Below are 22,924 nucleotides of genomic sequence, written 5' to 3'. Positions count from 1 at the left end.
GCCCGCAGCTTACTCGCAGCGCTGCTGCTCGCTGGGAGGGACCCCAGGGCAGCTTTCATCCCCAAAGCACGCACAGCCTCTGAAACCTATTGAGGCTTGAATGCACGTTGGCTCGGCCGGGGCCATCTCCCTCCTTCCCTCGGCCCCGTCCCCCTTCCCACCCCTCCAGGCTTCTCCTGCCAGGCCTGGAAAAAGCCGCTCGGCCACACAGCAGGGATGGCCTCAAGCACAAGTGACTGCTCAGGGCGCTTTGCAGCGCAGCTTATTTTGCTCCTCAGCTCTGCTCCCTCCTCCTTCCCTTCCTTTTTTCCTCCCACCACCTGCTTTGGAGGAGGAGGAGGAGGGGGTTTGCCATGCAGCCCCCCGCCGCCAGCCCCTGCCCCGCCGGCTGCGGTGGCCCTGGGACCCGACCGAAGGGGCAAGGAGGGATGCCGCAGGGTTCACTTCGTATCTCTGGGACACGATCCCTTGCCATCTCCTGCATGCAAATGGCCTGATGCTTCTGCTGAGTTATCTGCATCTGAGGATCTCACTGCCTGCCTAATTAATGTCTGCATGGTTCCTTCTCGTTAGACCTCCCTTTGCCCCATGAACGGCATCGCCTCCTGCTCTCCTGCTGCCTGCCCCTGCCAAAACAGCCCCCATGCTCCAGCTGGAAGCCACCCTCCTGGAGCCACTCTCCTGTGGGAGATGGATGGATGGATGGATGGATGGATGGATGGATGACCTCTCATGTCCGGAGGTGCCCTGTGCTGACACATTTAGCAAAGTAGCCCCCAGCGCCTTGGTCCTCGCAGCTCGGGGCCCCAAAGGGGAGCCCCTCTCCTCCACCACCGAGTCCCCAAGAGGGTTGAACCCATGTCCTTACTGCAAAGGGAAGAGATGCCCAGCTGAGGTGGACATACCCCAGGCTCCAGCTTCCCAAAAGCCTGATTGCATTAAGCACGCAGCAACCCAGCGAGGTCGAGCGACGCGAAGGGGCCAACAGCCCCGTGCACCTCCTGGCACGACACCGGCCGCGCCACCTGACCCCGGGATGTGCCGCGAGGGCTGGCACAAGGGCAGGGACCCGCGCTGAGCAGCTGGGAGGGCCGAGGTGCTGCTGACGGTTTCAGTCCAGGTTGCCAGAGGTGGGTTTGAAAGGCATCGCCGGCTTGGCAATACTCTGCCCACACCTTTCCCGTAATGATCAAAGCCACACCACTCTATTTACGTTTCTCAGTGGCACAGCCTTCTGCCTGCACAAAAATAAATAAATAAAATAAAACAGAGGTTTCTTCCTTTTTTTATAATGGGAAACTCCAAGGCTCAGAAAGTTGGAACCGCGTCCTGGCGTTAAGTGACAGTGGGGAATTACTCCTTGCATTGGGCACAGACCCAAAGCACTTAAAAGCAAGGGCAGGAATGGCTAATGCGGGCCTGCCATCACCTTACCCAGCAAAGAGAAACGCGCTGCCTGTGACACAGATCAAATACCCTGCATATTTCATCTCAACACAATGCCCTTATCTTTGACCCAAAATAAAAATTATTCCTTGCTCAGCAATCTCAAAATACAAAATTATCTGCGCGTCCATTAATGCCACTTATCAATCAACTTCAAATGCAAATCCACCAAGCGTTTATCCCTGATTTTACCATAAAAGGATGGTTACGCGCCAAGCACCTCGCTCGACATTATTCTAGGGAACGGCAGTTACGATCAGCAAAGCTTCTCCTGGCCATTGACAAATACTTGGATCCTCAGCTTCTCCTAATGGAAACAATCTGGCCGGTTCCTGAGAAAGGGCAAAGCGGAGGCCAGGAAGGAGAGCAGCGCGTTCTCTTCTCTCCCCCCTTTTGCAGCCTCCCTCCCAAAAAACCTCTTCAGATCTGGAAGCCGGTGCGGGGACGGGCGCCGGGGGAAGGAGAGTGGAGCCGGCTGGGAGCTCGGGTGGGAGCAGCGAGACAAACCCCTCTTAGCTCTCCCTGCGAGGGCAGTGGGGAGGATCAGCGTTATCAGCCGCTTCGGGGAGAGCCTGCAGCCCTTCGCTGCTGACAGCACTGCTGCTCAAAGGGAAGCCCGTTTGCTAGGACGTGCGGAGGGTAATTAGGGATTTGCAAGGCGAGGCATACTCTGCAAGTCCTTTTCTTCCTTTTTAAAGAAATGGGGGAACGTTGGTGGTAAAAGGCGCTGTACAAGCGAAAGGAAAACACCAGGGAGCGCTTAAAGAAATGGCAAAGCCCGGATCAAAACCAGACCATATTAAATCTCTCTCCAGGTGACTGCAAGGCTGCTGCAAGGGCGCTGGCGGGAGCGCAAACAGACAGCAGGGCCATGACAAATACCAGTAAGAGCTCTGGAAAGGCTAAAAGTCCTTGGGTACGTGCCACGCTCCAGCCGTGAGGAGCAGGAGAGCCCCCTTGAGCGGGTTGTCCCGCCGGGCTGTCCCACCGATGCCACGAGCGGCTCAGCCGCCAGACACGGCATTTGAGAAATTCCCGGCCTGATCCGCTTTGGCAGCTCCTGGGTCCCACTCACAGCCTGGGCTCAGTCCCCGGCAGTGCTGGGAGGGCGGCACACAACGGGTCCATCCGAATTTCCGCCCCGCGTGCTCAAGGAACAATGGCCCGTGTGTCCCTTGGAGGCTCCTCCTGCTGCACGCGGCCGCAGCCGCCCTCCGAACACTCTCCCTCTTGTTCGCTTTGGCCGGGGAAGCGGTGGAGCAGCAGGTATTTCCTGCCATCGGCCGCCATCCCCGCCTGGCCGCCCCCCCAAGGGACACGCTGCTCCAGCCCCGGGTCCCTGGGACCCCCAAGGGACCTGACACCCCTTGGGGACAAAGCAGGGACCGGCAGAGGTTGCTGTCCCTCGGCAGGCAGGTGGCCCTGCTCCAAAGGGACACCAGCAGCACCCCCCCGCTGTGCACATCCTGCTGGAAACGATTTCCCTTCTGTGGTTCCAAGTCCCAGCTAAAACAAGGCTAAAAAACGTGCAAAACGCTGTTTTCGCTTCGTTTCCTTTGTGCGTTTCACAGCGTGTTCTGCAAACAGAGCACTTCCTCATAGTTTTGCTTTGGCTCTCACGTTCGGGAATAAGAGAGAGTCTTTTATTTTAATAGGAAAACAGGATTATAAATTAGCAGCTGGGCTGCGAGAGCCCAGAATCTTCCCGTTAAAAATACCTGCACACGTTGCCGTGGCCGAAGCCGGGTGTCAGCACTGGGGACGCAAGCAAGGAGGGGTGCTGGGTGCCACCCCTCTTGGTGCGGAGCGGGGTGCCGGCGACCGGTGGCACGTCTGAGATACAAGCGGTTAACCAGCTGCAACCGCTGAACAGCAAGGGCTTATACCAGGTACCTGATGGAGAGGAAAATCCCAAGCAAGCATTAGGCAGCAGCGCTGGCTGCAGCCAATTTTCCTCGCTTAATATGTTTCCTGCACTCGTCCCCCTCCCTGACCTCAGCTCCTCCTTGGAGCACGTTCAGCCCCAGACGCACCGCTGAGCAACAGCCAAGGCCAGCGGGACTGCTGCCATTTTGTCCCTCCCCTCAGCTGGGAGGCCAGGGCTCCTGCCGCGGCTGCTGCAGACCCCAGCTTTCCCCCGGGGCTCCTCAGGCTGCCTGGGGCAGGGTAAGCGGGCAGCACCCTTGGGGGGTGAGCACCCTGTGGCATGACGGTGCTCTGTGCGCCCGCTGGGGCCGCCGTGGGATGCTCGGGGAGCGGGGGGGGTCGGACATGCCACCTCCATCCTTTGCAAAGGATGCGTGTTCCAGATTCAGACGCAGATGCAGATCCAGATGAGGATCTGAATCCAGCTGCAAATGCAAATCCAGATGTGGATCCAAATCCAGACCCAGATCCAAGTGCAGCCCCACATGTGATCTGACCCTGATCTAAAGGTGGATCCGGATAATCCAGAGACAGACCCGGATCCGAATCCAGATCCAAATCCAGATCTAAGCCCTGACCCAGGGTCCGGTGTGTGGCCCCCGGCGCGCGGTGCCCGGGACCTCACCCTGCCCTGCAGCACCCGGTGCCCAGCACCAGCACCCGGCGGGTGCTGCCCAGTGGGGTGCCCTGCACCCAGTACCGGTGCCCACCGTGCAGTGCCCGGTAGCCGGTGCCCAGCGTGTGCTGCCCGGTAGCCGCCGTACGACGCCCGCTGCTGGCGCCCAGTGCCCGGCGACCGCTGCCCGCTGCCGGGTCCCGGCGCCCCGTGTGCCGTGCCCAGCGGCTGGCGTGGGGTCCCCGGTACTCTGTGCCCGGTACCGGGTGTCCGGTACGCCACGCGCGGTGCCCATCGCCCCGGTCCCCGCCGCGATGCCCGGCGCTTACCGGCGGCGCGCGGGGCCCGTTACCGGCGGCGCGCGGCGCGGCCGGCAGGTGTCGCCGCCGTCGCGGGCAGGGCGGCGGGCGCGCGTGCACTTCCGACGGCGCTCGGTCATGCCCCCGACTTTCCTCCCCTCCCTCCCGGCGCCGCGCGGGGCTCCCGCCCGCTGACACCGCCGAGGCGGCTCGCACGGCGCGGCGCGGCGCGGCGGAGAGCGGCGCGGCCGCCCGGGGATGGCCGCCGGGGCCGCCCCCGCCCAGCGCCGCCGCTGAGACGCAGCGGGGCACGGCCCGCCAGGTAAGAAGGCTCCGGTTACGGCTCCGGGGGTCCGGGCGGGCCCCGGCTCTGCCCCGCCGGCCGCGCCGCCGAGGCGGGCCCCGGGAGGCCGGCGGCCCGAGGAGGGCGGGGGGGGGGTGGGGGGGTGACAGCCTTCGTCTGGCGGGAGGAGAGGGGCTGGCCGAGCGGGGCGGGGGCCGCAGCCCCCGTGCCCTGCCGGCGTGCGGGGGGGGGGCCCTGCCCGCCGCCCCGCCTTCCCACCCCGCTCGCTTCGCGTCGCAACGGCGGCTGCAGCCGCAGCTCCCGCCGGGCCCGCTGCATTCCTGCTGCCGCTGGAGTGGCGGCGGCACCGCGTCCCCGCCGCGCTGCCGGCATCTTCCCTTCCCTTCCCTTCCCTTCCCTTCCCTTCCCTTCCCTTCCCTTCCCTTCCCTTCCCTTCCCTTCCCTTCCCTTCCCTTCCCGCTGCCCAGCGCTGCATTCCGCCCGCGCTCCCATCGCACCGCACTCGCATTTGCAACCGCAGCCCGTTCCGGCTCCCCCCCGCCCCGCCTCGACACCCCGCCCTACCCCCACCCCCCCCCCCCCAAGCGCGAGCCTGGCCCTAGGTCGGTGACGTCACGGGGGGGGCAGCGAGGGGCTCCCCGGCCCCCCCGGTGCGCGCAGCCCGTGGGTGGCCGCGGTGCTCCCGGCTGGCAGCGCGGGGATGCAGAGGGGGGACTTGGTGCATCTGAAGCCCCCCTGGAGGAAGGCCGGCTGGGAGCCCCGGCCCGCGCCCCCCCCCCCCCCCGAGCCCTTCTGCTGCAGCTGATTTTAAGCTGCTCAATTCCAGCTAAATTTCAGTGTGTGTGTGTGTCCCCCTTCCCACCACCCCCTGGAAATGTGCGGCTGGAACAGCAGCCTGAGCACGGCGGTGCATGCACAGCCGGCCATCCCAACGGAGATGCCGACGGGCCTCTTCCCCCGGCACAGGGGTCGGCATCCCGAGGGCTATCCGGCCGTTGGCGAAGCGTCGCGGCTTGACGTTGCAGACCTGCCGGAGGTTTTCATTGACGTCAGAGTGGGGAGCTGCTGGGGTGTGTGTTTGTTCCCCGCCGCCTTTGACGGTGCGCGATGCCATCCCTTAGACGTGAGCAAATTTGGCTTTGCAAAAGCTCTTGCGGCCACTGGTTCCTGCCTGCTCTCCCCTTGGCTGCGAGCGGTGCCCTGGCTGCCATGCCCTCAGCTGACCTCCCAAAGTGATGTTTTGGAGGAACAAAAACAACAGGGGGGGTTTTGCACGGGAGAGGGCTCTTAGGGCCCTGTGCAGGGCAGAGGGAAGGCACCTCTGGTGGTGCCAGCACCTTCAGAGGGCTCCCCCAGCTCAGGTCCAGCTGCCCCAGCTCGTGGGCATCGCCGGAGCCTCCTTGAGCATCCAGAAATGGTTTTCTGCTGCGTGCTGGGACTTTGCAGAGCACTCCTACCCTGCAGCCGCCTTCCCCGGGGTAGCAGCTCCTGTTCCCCTAGGTGGACAAGCGGCGCCGTGGTGGCTCTGCGGATGTGGGTGCTGTCACCCGTGCATGGGTGGGAGAGGGTGGAGGGACCCGCGGGGGGCGAGGCGGAGGTTGGCTGCGCATGGTGTCCCGGCGCTGCACGGTCAGGTGCACAGCCGGCGCTGAGACCGCATCTCCTGGTGTCTGTCACCGGCTGACGAAAATGGACCTTGAGCTGCTGGGGGATGGATTGGAGAAGGATGGGCAGGAGCCAAGTGAGATGGAGAAAAGGACACATTCCCCCTGAGCGCTCTCCCCTCCCCGTTCCCCGCAGGACTGAGGTGTGCCTCGAGGCATGGCGAGAGCGATGATGGTGGGGGGGGGGGGTTCAGCGTGGGTCTGCGCACGGGGCTCGGAGCCCGGGCTAGGGGCACCCGCACCCTGAGCAGCAGCTCTGCAGCCCGGGGCTGGGAGCTGTGTGAAGTTCAAGGCAGGAAGTGAGAAATTAAAAAAAAAAAAAAAAAAAAAAAAAAAAAAATTAAAAAAATACCACAACCGGTAGAAACAGCTGGGGAGATTTAGGGAAGCGGCACGGCTGTGCCGTGGAGCCCAGAAGAAGCATCCTCGTCTGATGAGGAGCTGCCCATGCCGGGGACCGCAGACCCTCCTTTCCTTTCCCGGCTCTGTCTCCTCTGCAAGCCCCAGGGAATAATTGCATACAGAGTGCTTCGTTTCAGAGCCGCCACAGTCATTTCAGAGACCTTTTAGGCAGGAAAAGTGCTCTGTAGCGTGTAATTTGAAGGTTCTGCTCCGAACCTTCACTGTCGCTCTGCTAAATGATCCTCTGCTCTTCCAAACCTTTGCTGCCTGGAAACCAGCGGCAGTGACCTCGTTCCCGGCCTCGCTCATTCCCCATCTCCCTTCGGCCCCGTGCTGAGGTGAGGGGAGTCGTGGGTTGCAAGGAGCAGCCCGGGGTGTTTCTCTGTCTTGCATGGGGCCTCTCAGACGTCAGAGTCCTGTGAGATTTCAGCCAGTCTTAATCATCTCTCACCTCTGCCTGAGCTGCAGAGGTTGTCACAGCTCGCTAAGGATTTTCTAGCCCGGAGGGTCGGGTCTTGTCAGGGCTCTGCAGGAAAATCTAGGGACCCCAACTGATTTCCTCCAAAATAGGGGGGCTGCAGAATTATTTTCTGTAGCATCCCTCAGGCTTGGCAGCTCGAGGCGGGGAAGGATGGTTTGTTCTACCATCAGAGGAAATGGCACAACTTTGGTTTAACCGATGGAGTCGTGCTGCAGCCTCGCCGGGGCATGGCGAGCTGAGCCCGGAGGTGACGGACCATCAGTTAGCCAGGGAACATGATATCGCCGGGGGGTTTCTCACCCTCGTCTTTCCTCTCCTGCCCATCCCAGCGCGAGTTGCCCTAAAACTTTTGTCGGTTGGAGGCACACCTGCAGGAACAGAGCGAGCTGCGGGTTTCCTCTCGCCGTGGGCACTGTCTACCCTGCCAGATGCAGGCAGGGCTTTGAGTTCCCAGCAGCTGAGGCGTGCAGGCAGCTTTGCAGTGGGGTTCAGGCAAAGGGAAAAGGATGGGGAGAAGGAGAAACATTTGCACGTTGAAGGGTTTGGCTGTCACCCCTCGGCCTGTTCCCGGCTGGTCCGGTCCCGTGCTGCGGCATAGGGCTGAAGCGCCGGGCTGGTACGGCAGCAGCACGCCGGCTGGCACCGCGCAGGCACGCGCACGTCTCCTCTTGCCTCGCGCGGCTTCGCTCTGCTTTGGATTCGCTCCTGGTTTCCACTGAGGCAGGGAGAGTCCCGGTGACGGCGGATTTATGCACGTCACCGAATCAGACACGCGGCCAGGGCAGGAGGAAACCGTCTTGAGTCCGTCCTAGCGGGCTGGATCAGCCGTGCCAGGCGGATACCTGGGTCTAACCTGCTCTTAAAAACTGCCAGTGCTGGGGACCCCACCCTGTCCCCAGGCAATTGCTGCCACTCACTAATGACAGACTTCCAGCAACGCGACTTGGCTTCTGCTCGCATCCTATCCCCTGCAGCAGGGCACGAGGCAGAGGAAAGGCAGTTTCCCTTTCCTTCTTCACCTCTCGGAGGGATGCTCCGCAGCTACAGCCCTTCCGAAGACCGGGCAGGATGCATCCCAGCTGGGGCGGAGGGAGCAGCATCATCCTGCCGGCGTCCAGTCCCACCACCTGCCCGAAAACACACTCAAAATCCACCTGCCCGCCACTCAGCACCGCGCGGATTTGGGATTTTCCCCAGGAGGGCTCGTACAGCTGCTCGGGGCTGGCAGCAGCGAGGTTTTCACGCCGTGCCCGGTGCGGAGGAGGAGGAGGAGGAGGGAGGCAGGTGCAGGCGCTGGGGAGCCGGCATCGTGGCCGAGCGCAAAGAGCCAGCTCCGAGCAGCGGTCGCCACCTGCGCTCGCCAGCGCCCAGGCAGCAAAAACTACACGTCCCAGCAAGCCGAGGGCCACCACCGGCCATGCAAGATGGAGAGCGGCTTCCTAGGGCTGGCGGTCACCCCCGGCGGGAGGGTGGGCATCGCTGCGGGGAGGCTGCTTTGCTGCGGGAAGGCAGCCGCTTGGTTTTTAGCTTCGGTTGCACGGCCTAGTTTTGAGAGCTGGAATATGCTCAAAGATGGGCTTTCTGAGTTGCTTTTTTTGGTTTTGTTTTGTTTTAAATGACAGCATTTCCCCTTTAAATTTACATCTCAAGCTGGGGAACACAGAGCCTGGTGAGAGAGGGAGTGTGAGACTTTTATAAAAAGAACGAGTCGGGTTTTATTATCCCTTTGAGACGAGCAGGGAAAATCTATACTGAAGGCATGAAATAGCAATAAAAATGGACTTTTTGCCAAAGCAAAATTAATTGAGTGAATCTCAGTCCTCAAGCCTGAGCTCTGAGAGGCTTATGAGCTGGATATGAACCACGCTGCCCCCTTCCAGGCTCTCATCCCCCGAGGAGGGGAGGCAAAACCTCCCTCCAGTCCTCAGCGCCGAACAGCGAAGCGCGACATGATCAGCGCACAGGAGCAAAGGGCTCCTGCTTGGGATACAGGCATCCCCACCACTTGCAAGGCTGGGGTTGCCTCCAGCCCTAATAGTCCCCGGAGCAAGGACGTTCTCCAGGTCCCTTGGTTTGGGGACCTGCTCCCATGGCGTGAATACAATGCTGACGATTGTTCAGTGGTCAGCGCTCCGGCGTTTCTGCTCTCCACCGTCACCATCAGTCATGGCATCCCACCTGGACTGCGAATTCGGGGGAGTCCAACAAGAGAGGGGAAGAAGGCTGGACACAGGCTCCTTGAACCCACTCTGGAAGCCGGGAGAGGAACCTGCTGTCTTATCCTGGCCTGGGCTTGCTTTTATTAACCATTTTCCTCCCTTGTCTCTGCTTTCTGCTCCTGCCCCACGCTGGGGTCTGGCTCTCCAAGGCGCTTTCTGGGCAAAACCTTCGCAAAAAAGGAAACCCCCCTCCTGGGTTTTGTTCATCTGGATGTACGCGTGCGGTGGCACCAGCTCTGCTCTCCCCTTTTTGGGGGGGAGGATGGCAGGAGGAGCCACCAGACAGAGCGGCGAGGGGAAAGATGGATTCTTTTCAGCAGATGGTGCAAAGAGGACGAAGCTGCGTAAACCTCCCGAGCCCACCAGAGAGACGGCGATTAAATAGCGAGAGGGCTGAAAGGCAGCACCAGGCAGGAGAAGGAAGGAGAAAAAAGGAAAATGGGGGTGGAAATAGGATTGGAGAGTGGAACTGGGGAGAGGAGTGTTGGTGTGAACAGGAATCTCCTCCCACTTGATGTCTCCCCTCCAATTCAGAGGGCCTAGATTCAGTGCCATAAAAATATAGCCCTTTTCAATCCCTTATCTTGCAGGAGCAGAAACAATTGGCCTGCAAAGAAGGAGAAAACAATCTGTTTGACTGACAAACAAAAACACATTTCTGCACAAAAGGAGGAGGAGGAAGAGGCAGCTGTCTGGCTGCTGCTTCGGCTTTTTTCCTTTCCCCTCCCTCTCCTGTCCCCTCGCTGATGGTGTTGGAGCAGAGCCGCTACCCTTGCCAGCAAAACACCCGCCGTTCTGACTGGCTGGGTTCAATGTCAGGCTCCTGCAGCAAATGTCATTGTCCACCCCGCCGTCACCAGCCCCGGCGGAGATGCACAAGCCCTGCCGTGATGCCCTCCTGGGGACGGTGGGGAGAAAGGTGGTACCCTGAGCATCAGTGGGGCAGAGCCCGGCTGCCGGGAGAGGCGCCTGTTGGGTGCCAGAGACAGCAACTGGTGCTCGAGAGAGAGGGACCAAAGCCGGCGGCTTGCGGCGGCTGAGCTGGGGCCGGAGGGGACGCAGGAGATCCCTTGTGGGGGGGACCTTGGGGAAGTTCAGCCGGGTTGTGGGCGATACGCTGATATCGCAGCATGTGGGCGGCATTATTGGAGCACCCGAGCGCTGCAACTGGAGATGCTGCTGGAGCCTCGGCCATCTCCAGAGTCAGCTCTGTGCCTCGGTTTTCCCGACTGCAAAGTCATCAAGATAACATGCAAGTCCTGTAAGAGAGCTGGGGCATAGAAGTGCCCTGTGCACCTTAAGTCATTATCCCAGCAAGTTGTTATCCCAGCAAATCATTATTCCCCAAAAAATCATTACGGCAACTACCACACTAGCCAAATTGGTGCTGGGGGGAATCCGTCGGACAGGCAGGAGCAGAGCCTGTGGGATCTCGGCAGTTCTTCATCTCTCCACAACAAACTCCTCACTTGGAGGCTTTTTTCAAAGAAAAAGCAACTGATTTCCCCCATGCGATTCCCTGACCAGGAGCAGCAGCAGTTTCCTGCCTGGAACGGAACGGCCTTCCAAGGGGACTCTGCTCTACGAGGACGCGTGAAGCAAACACCCACCCTCCAAAAACAGCCAAATGCAACACCCAGCGCCTGCCCAAACCTGGAAAAGCGGGAGGCTGGAGCAGGGCGATCTCTGCGGGGGCTGGTTAGTGCTGCCACAGAGGGAATCTACGGTAAATAAAGGGGCACAAGAAGAAAATCCTGAAGCCACCAGGACGGTCTTAATTGCTTTTGACCCAGGTTGCTGGTGACCTGCTAGAGTGCACTGGAAAGATGATCCTGCACTGGTGGATGATTCGCTTTTTCCTTTTGTTTTTTTAAGGAGCTGTTTCACTCCGCAGCCAAGTAGCAAAATAACATGTAAGAAAGCACAGATTCCAGGTGAATTAATAACAAATAATGACTCTCAGTTCATGAGTGGTTCCCCTGATGCCTCAGTCCAGGCGTATAAAAGCCAGGCTTTCTTGTGCACACGCAGCCAGGCTTGTTGAAATGCTGGTATGAATTGATAGAAACATCCTGAATTCAAGTGAATTCAAGAGATCCAGCCTCTGCTTTCTTAGAGTACCACAACAGAAGCTTTGGGGAATATTTGACCTGAAACATTAAAATAATTTGATTTTTTTTTTTAAATTCCTGCACCTAAAATGCAGAATTTTCTGCATTTTCCTTTCCTCTTTCATTTCAAAGGAAGATGAGAGGAACCATCTCTCCACACGTCAAACTGCAGGCAAAAGAAGATACGAAAGATGACTGGACTCCTTTTACAACTTCGGCGCTTGACTTTCCTCCCCAGAAGGGGAAGATGCATTGTCAGCCTGTCTTGTGATCGGGCTGTAACCTTTTGTTACCCTGATAAACGTCAGCTGACCAGGCTGGGATGTAAAAAAGCTCCATCTCTACCAGACCGTTGCTGCGCTGCCTTGCACAGAGTATTTGGGCAGGAAGAGGCCCAGCGTCTCCCCGCCTGAGCGGTGTTTGCAGACTTTGCCCGGTGTGGGGGCAGTTGCATGCTCTGCAGGGAAGTGCAGGCGGCGACTGCAAGAGCAGGTTTCGCCCGCGCTGAAGTGGGTGGCAGCACCCTTCGGGGACCGCGGTTCCCAGCATACGATGCTCCAGCCTGGGCTGAAGGGGTCTTTGCTGGGACGGGTGGTCTGCAGAGAGTCTGTGCACCAGAGAGGAAAAAAACAGTGTTATTGAAATGGCATGGTGGGACCCTACTGTCAGTGCTGCTCGGGGATGCTTGTTCCCTTCCACCTCAGCAATGTCACGATCGTGCTGCGTCCTCTGCAGCCACCTGCCCAGCTTCCCCATGCTGGTGCCTTCTCCCAGCTCCTCCATGCCCTGCTGTGGCCCCCAAGGTCCTCCAGGACCCTCTCGCCTTCTTTACTTACTCCTGCCCCCCAAACTCTCCCTGCCTTCTCCCTTCAGCTCCTCCTCCCTCCCAGCTGAACCCTGCTGGCAGAAAAGCAAACCTGGTGAGGGTTTGGCCTCCCAGCTCAGTGCCGGTAGATGCCATGCAAAGCTAATGCTGTGATAAAGTAAATCTAACAAAGACTTGGAGTTTGGCTCCCGGGCAAGAAAGACCATTCAGATTTTAGCAGACGCCTGCTTCTCTGGTCCTGCACGCTCTGAGCATCAAAGGTGGCCATGGGAGCAGCTCTCGGGGTGAAGCCAGAGTTTGGCTCAGCCCAGGGCTTGAGGAGAGGTGGCCGAGACAGGGTGGGATCTGCTGAAGCCCCGGCTCCCAGCTTCAGACCCTGCAGATGTCTGGATGCTCGCAGTCTCTGGCCGGTGGGACGGTATTTCCCACTGCGGAGCCAGCATGTGGTGAAGCAGCATCCGCCTGTGTTTTATCCAGACCTACCTGGAGCCTCTTCTTTCCCTGCTGCTGCCCTGCTCACCGGCCACGCGCAGGAGGGGAGCAGGCATCTCCCACCCCTTCTATACCAGTTGCCATCGCACGGTCCCAAAGCTCGTCCTCGATGTTACTCTGCACTAGCGCCTCTTGGGATTTGGCCAGCGTGTGTCAGGGCTACGCGCCTCTTCCTCTACAGCTGCTCTCCGCTCGGCTGCATCACCCAGAGCATCCCTTCCTCCTGCCTGGGGTTGCTCTGTACATCCCGTTTCCCGAGTTATTTCGCCCTGATTTATACTAGGTCACGGGCGTGTAGGTCCCTTACTTGGCCGTGGTAGCACAGCCTCTTCGATTAGGTGTATTTCCAAGCATGACTTCCATCTGTCCGTCAGTCGCTATAGCTAATTTCTGCAGCATTTACAGCCATACAGGGGCATCGTTCGTATGTAATAATTGCTGATGGTGGCAGGACTGTGATAATTGATCTGTTCCAGGCATTTCACCTCTTTTCTATTCACAAATTGTTCGTGATTTTTTGTAGTTGCATTAAGTATTCAAAGTGACTGCGATTCCCCCCATCGTATTCATTATTCAAAATTGTTCTCCAGATAATTTCTGCAAATAATTCGCGGTCTTCGCTCTTTTGTGAATACTCGGTCTCAAGAATGAGAGTCGTTTTAATTGGGATCTTACATCACGTGATGGATTTCGGCTTCCCGATTGGGCAGGCTTAATTTTTAGACTTGAGGTTTGGGGAGAGAACTGTTGCAATTAAGAATTTGAAATTCACTTTCTTCCAATATCTTCAGTTGCCGCTTAAAATTAACAGTCTGTCTTGTCTTTTTTTTTTCCCCCCTTCCTGGCCAAAAATCCCTGCCGGTAACTTGTTGGCAAGAAACACTTGGAGAATATAAACAAAAAGGTGGCACCAAAACAGCTAAATTTAACATATCTAAAAACTGGAGTGATGATTCACAGTGGTTTGTTTTGTATTATTCGCCTCGCTCTGGTAAAAATAATGATCAAAATAATTTAGAAACATAAAAAGTCACATAGCAAGGGGACATTTATAGCACTTGGTTTCATAAAATCTTCCATCGACGGCTCTCTGCGTGCCTGAGAAACATCCTGTGGCCTGGCTGGTGTGCGGCGGTGAGTTGGTACCCTGGCCCTGCTCGGCGCTCCGGCCCCGGGCTGAGGCTGCTGCCGGCTCGGTGGAGGCGGAGGGAAGGAACGTGCAACCAGCCTGGCTCCACGTACTGCCTTGATCCGCACCCGCAGCAGACAAGACTCCGGTTGTCTCGCGCAGAGCTCGACTCCAGGCAGAGGGTGACCGTAAGCGACTTGCCCAAGGTCGCACTCCAGCTCCCTGGTTCAGCTGGAAATAGCTCCAAGGTCTCCTGATCCCCCCCCCCCCCCCCAGCAGCCCCCTCAGTGGTGAGACGGAAAGGTGCAGAGTTCAGATGTTTTCTCTAACCGACAGCCTGGCTCCTGCCACCTCTCATAAAACCTCCTTGGCTCTATTTTCTGCCCCCTCGCCATCGGGCTGAGTCAATACGGCCCCACCCATCCCCCCCTTAATAGCACGGGCTCCCGTGGCATATTTATGCCTCCGAAGTGGAGCGTTGCGCCGATGTTCCTGTTCGTGCGGCACCCGCACACCCCGGCTGCTCGCTTCCACCAGCTGCTGCTGCCGATTCCCCTTAAAAATAAAACCCCTCTAAAGGTACAGCAGGGACACCTTAAATGCAGAGCTGTGGCGTGCAGTTAATCATATCCTCTTAACGGGTTTATTCGCTCATTAAATATTTAAGACTCGTTTCTCTTTATCAATAGTGTGGAGGCGTGCAGGCCCCGGTGCAAAGATTTATGCACACAATAGGATCGGTGCATTTAGGTTTGTTTGAAGGGATCCGAGAGCCATTTAAAACTCGACCGAGGGGGACGGTTTCTGCTGCTGCTGTTTTCCTCCGGTGAGGTTTCTGCCTCCTGACTGTGGTTGGGAGGCGGTGGGAGGGGAGGTCGGGGGGCGCGGGCTGACGGCTGCCTCCGATACCACCCTGGTTGCTTTTAAAATAGCTGTGCCCCTTTTTGAGGGGTGGAGAGGTCTCGGAGGGGGGCTCACTCGTGCCTGGCGTGAGTGTCCCGTAGTGATGAGGATGGTCCGTGGAAAACGCGGCGCGTGGAGGCAGGACCTGGTGCTGGGAGCGCGGTTGTGGAAGCGGCGTTTTGATCCCCGCTTCCCGCCGCTGTCTGTGGGAAGAGCTTTGCTGTTGCGGCTCAGATGTGAATTCCAGCTCGTCTGGTGCCGTTCTGGAGCCGTCATGCAGGTGCAACATCTGTTGTTCTGTTATTGCCTGGGCTCTGCTCTTCACGCAGGTGTGAGAGCGGTGGTGGCCTTTTTGGTTCATAGGATGGGGGGGACACCAAACCCACACCATCACCTTGATCCTGCCTCCCCATCCTTCTCATCGTCTACCCCCCCTGCCCACCGCAGCTCACCAGCCCAGACCACCACCCAGAGCATCCAGTCTTCATCCGGTACCCACCATTTCCCACCCTGCCCCATGTGTGGTCCCCAGTCCCTACGCGGGGCTCCCTGGCTGCCAGCTGCTGCCAGATGTGTTGCTCACCCTCGGTGCAGGGAGGCGATTCCTCCTGCCGGTGTGGACCCCGCTGGCGTGTGTGTATGCCTGTTCCCCAGGCTCCAAGGGCTGCGGGTTGCAGCCTTGTGCTGGAGCGATGGGGGGCCTGAGATGGGGCTGGGAGTCTGACTGCGCATCCGATGCAGTTGCACAATGTGACCTGTACCCGTCCTTCCATTGAGCGCGTTGCCGAAGCTTGCAGGGACAGCAGGTCCCGGCACGCAGGACTCTATCACCGTCTCAGCAGCCTCTGCTTAGATCAGGAGGGAACATCACATGCCAAGACCTGTCCTCCCCAGGCTGCAGCTTGGAGTCAGCGATGGCAGCAGCTGACGCCCAGGTTTTTTGGCCCCCCGTGGCATCCCAGCGGGTTCTTCCCGCAGCCTCGTGGGCAGCCAGACATGCCTGTCCCAAAAACTCCTCTCCGGGAGGTGCTGGGGTGGATAAGGAGGGTGAGTGGCTGCGGTGGCAATGGGCAGAGCTGGCAGCTCCCTCCTGGGGGTGTGAGAAATACCCCGACTGGATTATTGACAGCCCAGAGCACAGGAAGAGCGTGCATGCGTCAGATATTTCCCCAAACCTCTCCTGCTTTGCAACGTGCCCACCGAAAAAAAGGATCTGACAGCAATAAAACTGTCGGGCGGCTGCTGCTGCTTTTTTTTAAAGTTCTATGATAGCTTCTCCCCCCCTTTTTTTTAATAGCTAATGCATCTGTCACTACTTTCCTAATGAGCTTTCCGAAAGGGCCTTGGGGAGCTCAACCTATCCATGTGGGTTTGGATAGGAGCTTACTCAGGGGAGGCAGAGAGAATTCAGCTACCTCTTTCACCCCCATCTCCTCCCCACCGCCCTCCCAAACTCCTCTCCGAGGGCAGGTTGTCCGGAGGGAGGGGAAGACAGCAATATCTCAGCACTCGGCGAGCTGGCGTGCACCCCCTGCAATCACAGCCAATAATGACAAAAAGACGGGGCTGCTGCCAGAGATAGAGAGCTGAGCTCCAAGCGTTACAGCAATGTCACAGCCTTGGGACTGCTGCTGGCTGCTACTGGAAAGAAATTTCCTCACAACAGGCAGAGTTATAGGAAGGAGCCATTGATTGCATTAAAAAACACCCTCCCCACCTCTTTTTTTGGCATGGATTTTCAAGGCTTTTTTTTTTTTCTTCTCTCCCCCCTCTCCTCTCTCCATTTGCCATTGAAGTTGCGTTCAATAAAACCCATCGCCCGAGAGCGTCTGTTCGCATGTTCTCAGCAGTACAATGGGCAGAGGACTGCAGTGTGCAGAGGCTCAGCCAGCCTCACGCAGACAATGAGGGGGTGGGAGCGGGGCGGGGGGGGCTTTTATTTTATTTTATTTTATTTTTTCCCCCACCTGCCGGCCCCCACTACTAATTGTAATCACAAAAGGCAAATGGGAAGGGACTGGGGGAGCAGGGCTGTGGTTCACTGGGGTCATGGTCTCCATCAGTCATTCTCCCAGCCTGTTGCTGGGTAAAAGCCCAGCTCCGTGGTTTATCAAAACGACTACGCAGTAAAAGCCTCTCCCCCCCCAAAAAAAAAGCAAAAAAAAAAGCTGTTTCAACTGACTCAAAAAGCATGAACTTCCCGTTGCCATCCATGGGAGACTTTCCGTTGCCTTCTCTAGGCACAGAAGGGAAAGCAGAGGGTTTGGTGACTCAGGCACAAACCTGGGATCTCTTCCTCTCTCTGACGCTGTTGGCAAATGGTTTAGGGCTCGATTCAGCAAGGCTACAGCGAGGGGCCAAACGCCACCATCCCTGTGCCATTCCGTAGGGCACGAGAGGATGCACCACTTGGCAGGACCGAATCTCTTAGCAGCGCCGAGTTCCCCTCAGCTGTAAAATGTGACGGTGCTAACCCTACGTTGCATGATGGTGGAGAAGCTAATAACTATTAATGCCAGGGAGATGCTTCCAGATCTCTAGATAAAAGGTGCTCAAGGAGGGAAAATTATTATCAACGTGGGCCAAATAGCTACAGGGGATTCGAAATCTGTTTGTATTTGTAGGATGTAACCACTAAGGAGGGAGAGACTGGGACAATGGAGCATGCACAGCACTAATGGAATGAGCGTAGGAAAGAGGATATCTCTGGAGACCCTTAGAAACCATTTCCCAGTGGTAAGATCTGCTTGGGTTGTTTGTTCTTCTTCCCAGATGAGAGCTGCAGTCGTGGACGCTTTTATCACTTATGAACTGGACCAGACGGAGGGCCAGAGAGATACTGTAGGGACGAGCCCGCATGGCTCTCCAGTGGGTGGGTCTACGGATTTAGCATCTTTCAGAGCTGCGCTTTATAACAGAGGAATCTGGACTGGACATTTCAGACCTCTTTTTCAAGCTTATGGGATGCAGGTTTGGCCTCCGGTAGAGATGCAAGGGCATGACCTGGGCATCTTGAGGCTGCGGCTGCAGCAGAAGGGTTGTTCAGGGTAGGCACATCCCTGTCCCATCCCGGAATGGAGCCTTGGATTACGGTTTGGGCTGAGATGTGGATTTGGAACAGCCCCGTAGTAGTACGTGAGCGTGGTGGTTCCTTGAAGCCATTTCACTCGGAGATTCACTTTTTCCAGCTGATTCATGTTCCCGGTGCAAGCCCGTTTCTTGCTGTGGTGACAGTAAAGCTCGCTGAGGCTCTGCATACTAACGCACAGTGGTCCAGGCTAGAGCCTCTTAACAGGCTCTGAGCCCGGTGGTGCCAGGAGCTGTACAAACACAGGTTGTTCCCTTGAGATTAAAACCAAATTAGACAAGCTGTTTGTTGTCTGTGGTCTGGCAATGCTGAGAGACCTGTGCGTTGCTGTGCAAAGCATTGGACAAGCATGTAAGAGACAGGCAGCGTCCGTCCCGGCTCCCCTGGAGCGTACATCCTTGCTTACCCACAGTTCCTCGCTCGCGGTGGCATGCACTGCTCCGAAATCGCGACGTCGCCTTTCCTTTGCGCCCTGAGACAGCCCCATTTTGTGCTCTGGGGAGCTGCAGCCTTTCTCACTGAAGACCTGCAGCACACCATGCTCTTTTTTTTTTTTCCCCCCCCTCTCCTGGACACTTTACTTAGGTTCTTTCTTCCCTCTCATTTTCTCTACCATCAAATGAAAGCCATTCAGACCAAAACGGTTCAGTCTGCTCTTTGTGTCTGGAAAACAGAACACCAAAGACAGCTGGACCTACCCGAGATGGCCACGGCCGTGGCAACAGTGGCTCTTTGTTAGCGCTGTTGTCTCTGCCCCTATCTCCAGTGTCTGGGGCCCTGTCTCTTTAAAGCTTTAGTGTGCTGTGTCAAAGCCAACAGAGAGTTCAGCTTATTAATGGATTCGCTAGGTTAATATCCCAACAGTTTGGGTATTTTTTTTTTTTTTTTTTTTCCCCACCAGCATAATTTAGAAGGGGGGGGGGGAAGGGGGAGAGAAAGATAACCCAGTCCCATTTCTGGGGAGGAGGGCACGGCATGGCTCATTGCTTTGGAGAAATGGAGCTGGAATGGTTGGTCGGGGCCAGGAGGAGGTGGTGGCCCAGCCCTTTGCCTTCCTGTCTGTATGTACATCTCTCTCTATCTCCTTCTCCTGCGGGGTTCCCTGCATCAAAGCTTCTTCCAGTTCTTATGCTAATGAGGTGCATTAATGCTTAATGACTGTGAACAGGCTTGTTTAATTGCACCTATCTGAGCAGGAGGCACGTTGCTGTGTAAGAGGGAACGACCATGTAAGCAGCTGCATGCCCTCCTGGACAGTCTTAATTACATGTAAAACTGATGTGATCTAAACCACCAGGCTGGTGATTAGTTTAGTGAGGCAGGTGGTACTTTGCAATTCAGTGCCTCAGAAACTCTAGAGCAAGTGAGATCAGATTCTTTCGTAGGCTATGGAGGATAAGGCAAGCCCTGATCATCCTTGAATTTGATGTTGGGTGGGGACAAGCACGGCATAGTAGATTAATTTAATTAATTTATTGCAGTTAGTTTGCAAAGACATTATCCGCGAGCGGCTGTGCAGAATACTGAGCAGTCCCATTAATGCAATGCTATTTTGCCTGTAAATCCTCTCCCCCCGCCCCTTACAGGAGGACTGAGCTGCGATGGTCTCAGCTTTCTGCAGTGTTATCTCGCGCTGTTTGAATACGACTGATTGTCTGAACTACAAAGGGGCCCGGCGCTAATGCAAAGCCATCCCTATTGGCACTAGACCTAGATTAATGACTCTGCATGCATTGCCTTGGCTCTAAACTGGATTTCCCTAAAGCAGCTCACGGCGCTGCTGTCTGCACTCCCGTAGCGGTGCCTCTAGCCGGGCTGCGATTGTTCGGCTGGCGAGAGCCGCGGATCTGGGAGCACCTCCAAGTGCGAAGGCTGTTAAGTAGGGGTGCACAGGTATGAAGGTACCTGTCATCGCGAGCCATCTGCTGCTAATTACCCGGCCTCGCTTCTTGCGATTTTTTGTTTTGCTTTTATTCACCGGAGGGGGGGATTTTATTTTTTAAAAAAAAAAAAAAAAAGCAACCTTTTTTAGAAATCGCTTTGGGCAGGGAGGTAAACCGAATCCAGCAGCGTTTTGGGGTCGGTTGTGCTCCCAGGACAGGCGTCTCCCGGCACACCGCTGCCCGGGGGCTCGCCCCCCTCCCCGTCCCCACACCGGACCCTTCCCCTCGGCCTCCTCTCCCTCGAGCTCTTCCTCCCCGTCCCCATCCCGTGAACTCTCTGATCTTCCCCTCTCCCTGCCCGCCCGGGCCCCAGCGGAGGCTCTTCCTGACGTTACTCCCACAACAACCACTTCCTTCCCGTCCCGGCAGCCCCCGGCTCCGCAACCGTCCCTGCCCGTCCCCGGCCAGCCCTGGCCCCTCGCTATCTTCCCGAGACCCCTCTTCTGCTTCTCCGCTTCCAGCCACCGCTATTTATTTTGTAAAAGGGCTTATCTTGGACGCGGAGGCTCTTTCTGCATGGGGTGAAACCCGTGGCCGCGGGGCCACCGGGTGGGAGGTGGCTCAGGGCCCCGCTCCTGCCATCAAAGCCCTCTCCTGGTGTCCACAACACCCGTGGCGTTTTGGGGTTAGAAACCCACCATGTGGGACATGTTTTAGCCAACCAGCAGGGATCAGCTCCCCAGAATTAAGCATCCCCTCCAACCCCACCACGCTTCAGGCTTGTCGGTGGGGAAGGAGGGCCCGGCCATGGCAGCCGTCTGCTTGTGGCGAGGCAGGAGCTGGGGAAGAAGCGAGCTGGGTGCGTGGCAGGGGGACGAGAGTGCTGCAGCGTCTTCCTCGGCGTCTTCCTCCCAGCCGGCGTGTTTCCTGGCAGGAGAAGGCACACAGCCATGGCGGGGGCGGCAGCGGGAGGGCAGCAGCTGAGGAGAGGGGGTGGCAGGGGGAGATGCAAGATGGTGGCTACCCTGAGGGGAGAACGGGGCCCTGCCTGCTTTGGGGTGAGAGCTCTCCCTCCACGGGAGTGAGCCCTGCTCTGAGGGGCCGCAGCTGCCTGGCTCCCCGTGGGGGAAGACGGAGGCCCCGCCACCATCCGCCTTCTCCTCGCCCACCCCATCATGGCTGTTTCCCCACCTTGTCCCACCGAGGTGTGTTTTGCTGCGTCAACCCTTGGCCTTGTGATGGCCCCGAGGCGGACCTTGGGTGGAAAAGAAGACTCTTCCTTTCAGAAAAACCACCCTAAGCGCAGCCCCTGCCCCGGCGTAACACCACCACGCAAGACCTCACCGTCCCGGCAGGCACGGCCACCCGCAGTGCTGTCCCCTCGGGTGGGCCGAGCACCCCAGGACACCCCATCGCTGTGAAAGCAGGAGTGTTTCGCGGAGAGATGCTGCGAAACTGGAGCCGCCGCGGCGGTGGGGTGCGTCTGCCCGTGGGGGCTCAGCCCTGCCTCGTCTATGGGCAAAACACCCTTGCACCGAACCCGAGCCCGAGCGAAACCTTTTTTTAGCACTCCCCTATTTGCCAAGCGAACTTCCTTTCTTTTGATTCTTACCACCTACATACAGTCTGACTGCAACGGCAAAAAAAAAAAAAGAACAAAAAAAAGAATTGCAACATTCAGTAGAAGGCTTTTCTGTCTAATGACGTTAAATTTATTAACCAAAACTCCAGCTGCACCAGGCTGGGATCTAATAATATTCAGGCTATGGAGACATCAAGTAGAAAGAAGCTTAAAGCCCTTTTTATTTCACAGTAAAACTGTCAGTAAATAACTGGATTGTCTTGAGACTGAGAAAATGGGGATTTATCTTCCTGAACATGAAAAGTGTGCTTATTTTTTTTTATCAGCTTCAAAAAGCCCCAGCAACCTTGATTTTCCTTCCACACCGTTCTCAGCATCTCTGCCAAGCCCCAAAACCACACAAATCAAGAGACAGGCTCTAAAGATATTTTTAATTAAATTAATTCCTTTTCCTTCCTTCCCCATTTCTCCCTTGTCCCCTCCTCCATCCTCTCTTTCTCTCTCCCTGTGTCCCCAGCTAATGACTTCTAAGCACTGTGACATTTCAGCACTGGCTGTCACTAACACCACACCTCCGTGCTGGTTATAAATTGGGCACAGAGACATAAAATTCCCCGCAGAAGGTCCCCGTTTGATGATATTCTCCGAGGTAAATCTCCAATAGCTCCCTGTTTTCTTTAATAACGCTAATAGGCATAGATTAATTAAACTGTTATATTACTTCCTTCTTTCTACCAGCACCAGTTAGAAATCTTATTACCTGCTCCTCTCCGCTTGCCTTTTCCCCAAGGTGGTTATATTCCAACCAGTTACCGGGGTTTCTCAGAGGCTGTAGCACAAGGTGAAACGGCAGACGTCGTCTCCGCGAGGCCGGATCCTGCCCTCAGCCCTTGGCTCCGAAACCCCGCCGACCTCGGCAGAGTCCGGGCAGGCGTAAGCGGGGTCAGGATTAAGCCCGGTTTGTCTGAAGAGGTTCTGTCTTGAAAGCAACAGCGGGGCTATTGTTGAGTCTGGATGCCCCCTCTAAAAGGGACCACAGCTGTAGGAAAGGGAATTGTATACATCCATCAACTCCTCCAGGGCCCCAGGATGTATTAGTTAAGATTGCGGGATAGCATGTCTCGGCTCCACTGAAGGGGTCCTTTGAATGACATGTTGGATATACTGTTGCACATCTGGCCGCTCTATTATTGAATTGCTCTACGGTTGCATTTTCCAGACCACGGGAATGTGTCGGTCCTTGGCGGGGTGGGGTGGGGGGGGGGTGGGGGAATGAAGGGGACGACATGTGGGAAAATTAGAGGGACGCATCCCGCGGGGTGGGGTGGGTTTGGATGGAGCCGCGCGGTGGAGGCGGGGAGGGAAAGGGGGGAGCAAGGCAATGCTTTCACACAAAATGCCGTGTTGCCATTTGAAATCCACTCCAGAGCTTCCTGCTCTAATTAAATTTGTCACCATCGTTACTATAATGCCTGCCATTCCTCCGGTGCTTTTTTGTTCTCGGGGATCCCAAAACACGACAGAGGCAAGGGCAGAATCTCCAGGTCCTCCGT

General features: G+C 57.0%; 1 protein-coding gene across 1 annotated transcript in view; it reads left to right on the top strand.

Annotated features, from left to right (window-relative positions):
• The first annotated feature begins 4,549 nt into the window (after positions 1–4,549).
• Positions 4,550–22,924, top strand: part of RAI1 (retinoic acid induced 1) — a 76,549-nt gene continuing 58,174 nt past the window's right edge. The window contains 1 exon segment of the mRNA XM_076351110.1: positions 4,550–4,609. The gene's annotated coding sequence lies outside the window, so the exon portion shown is untranslated.

Source organism: Aptenodytes patagonicus, chromosome 13 (genome assembly GCF_965638725.1).
Source record: "Aptenodytes patagonicus chromosome 13, bAptPat1.pri.cur, whole genome shotgun sequence".
Lineage (NCBI taxonomy): Eukaryota > Metazoa > Chordata > Aves > Sphenisciformes > Spheniscidae > Aptenodytes > Aptenodytes patagonicus.
The sequence above is the reverse complement of the archived record's forward strand: the minus strand, read 5'-3'. Positions and strand labels throughout refer to the sequence as shown.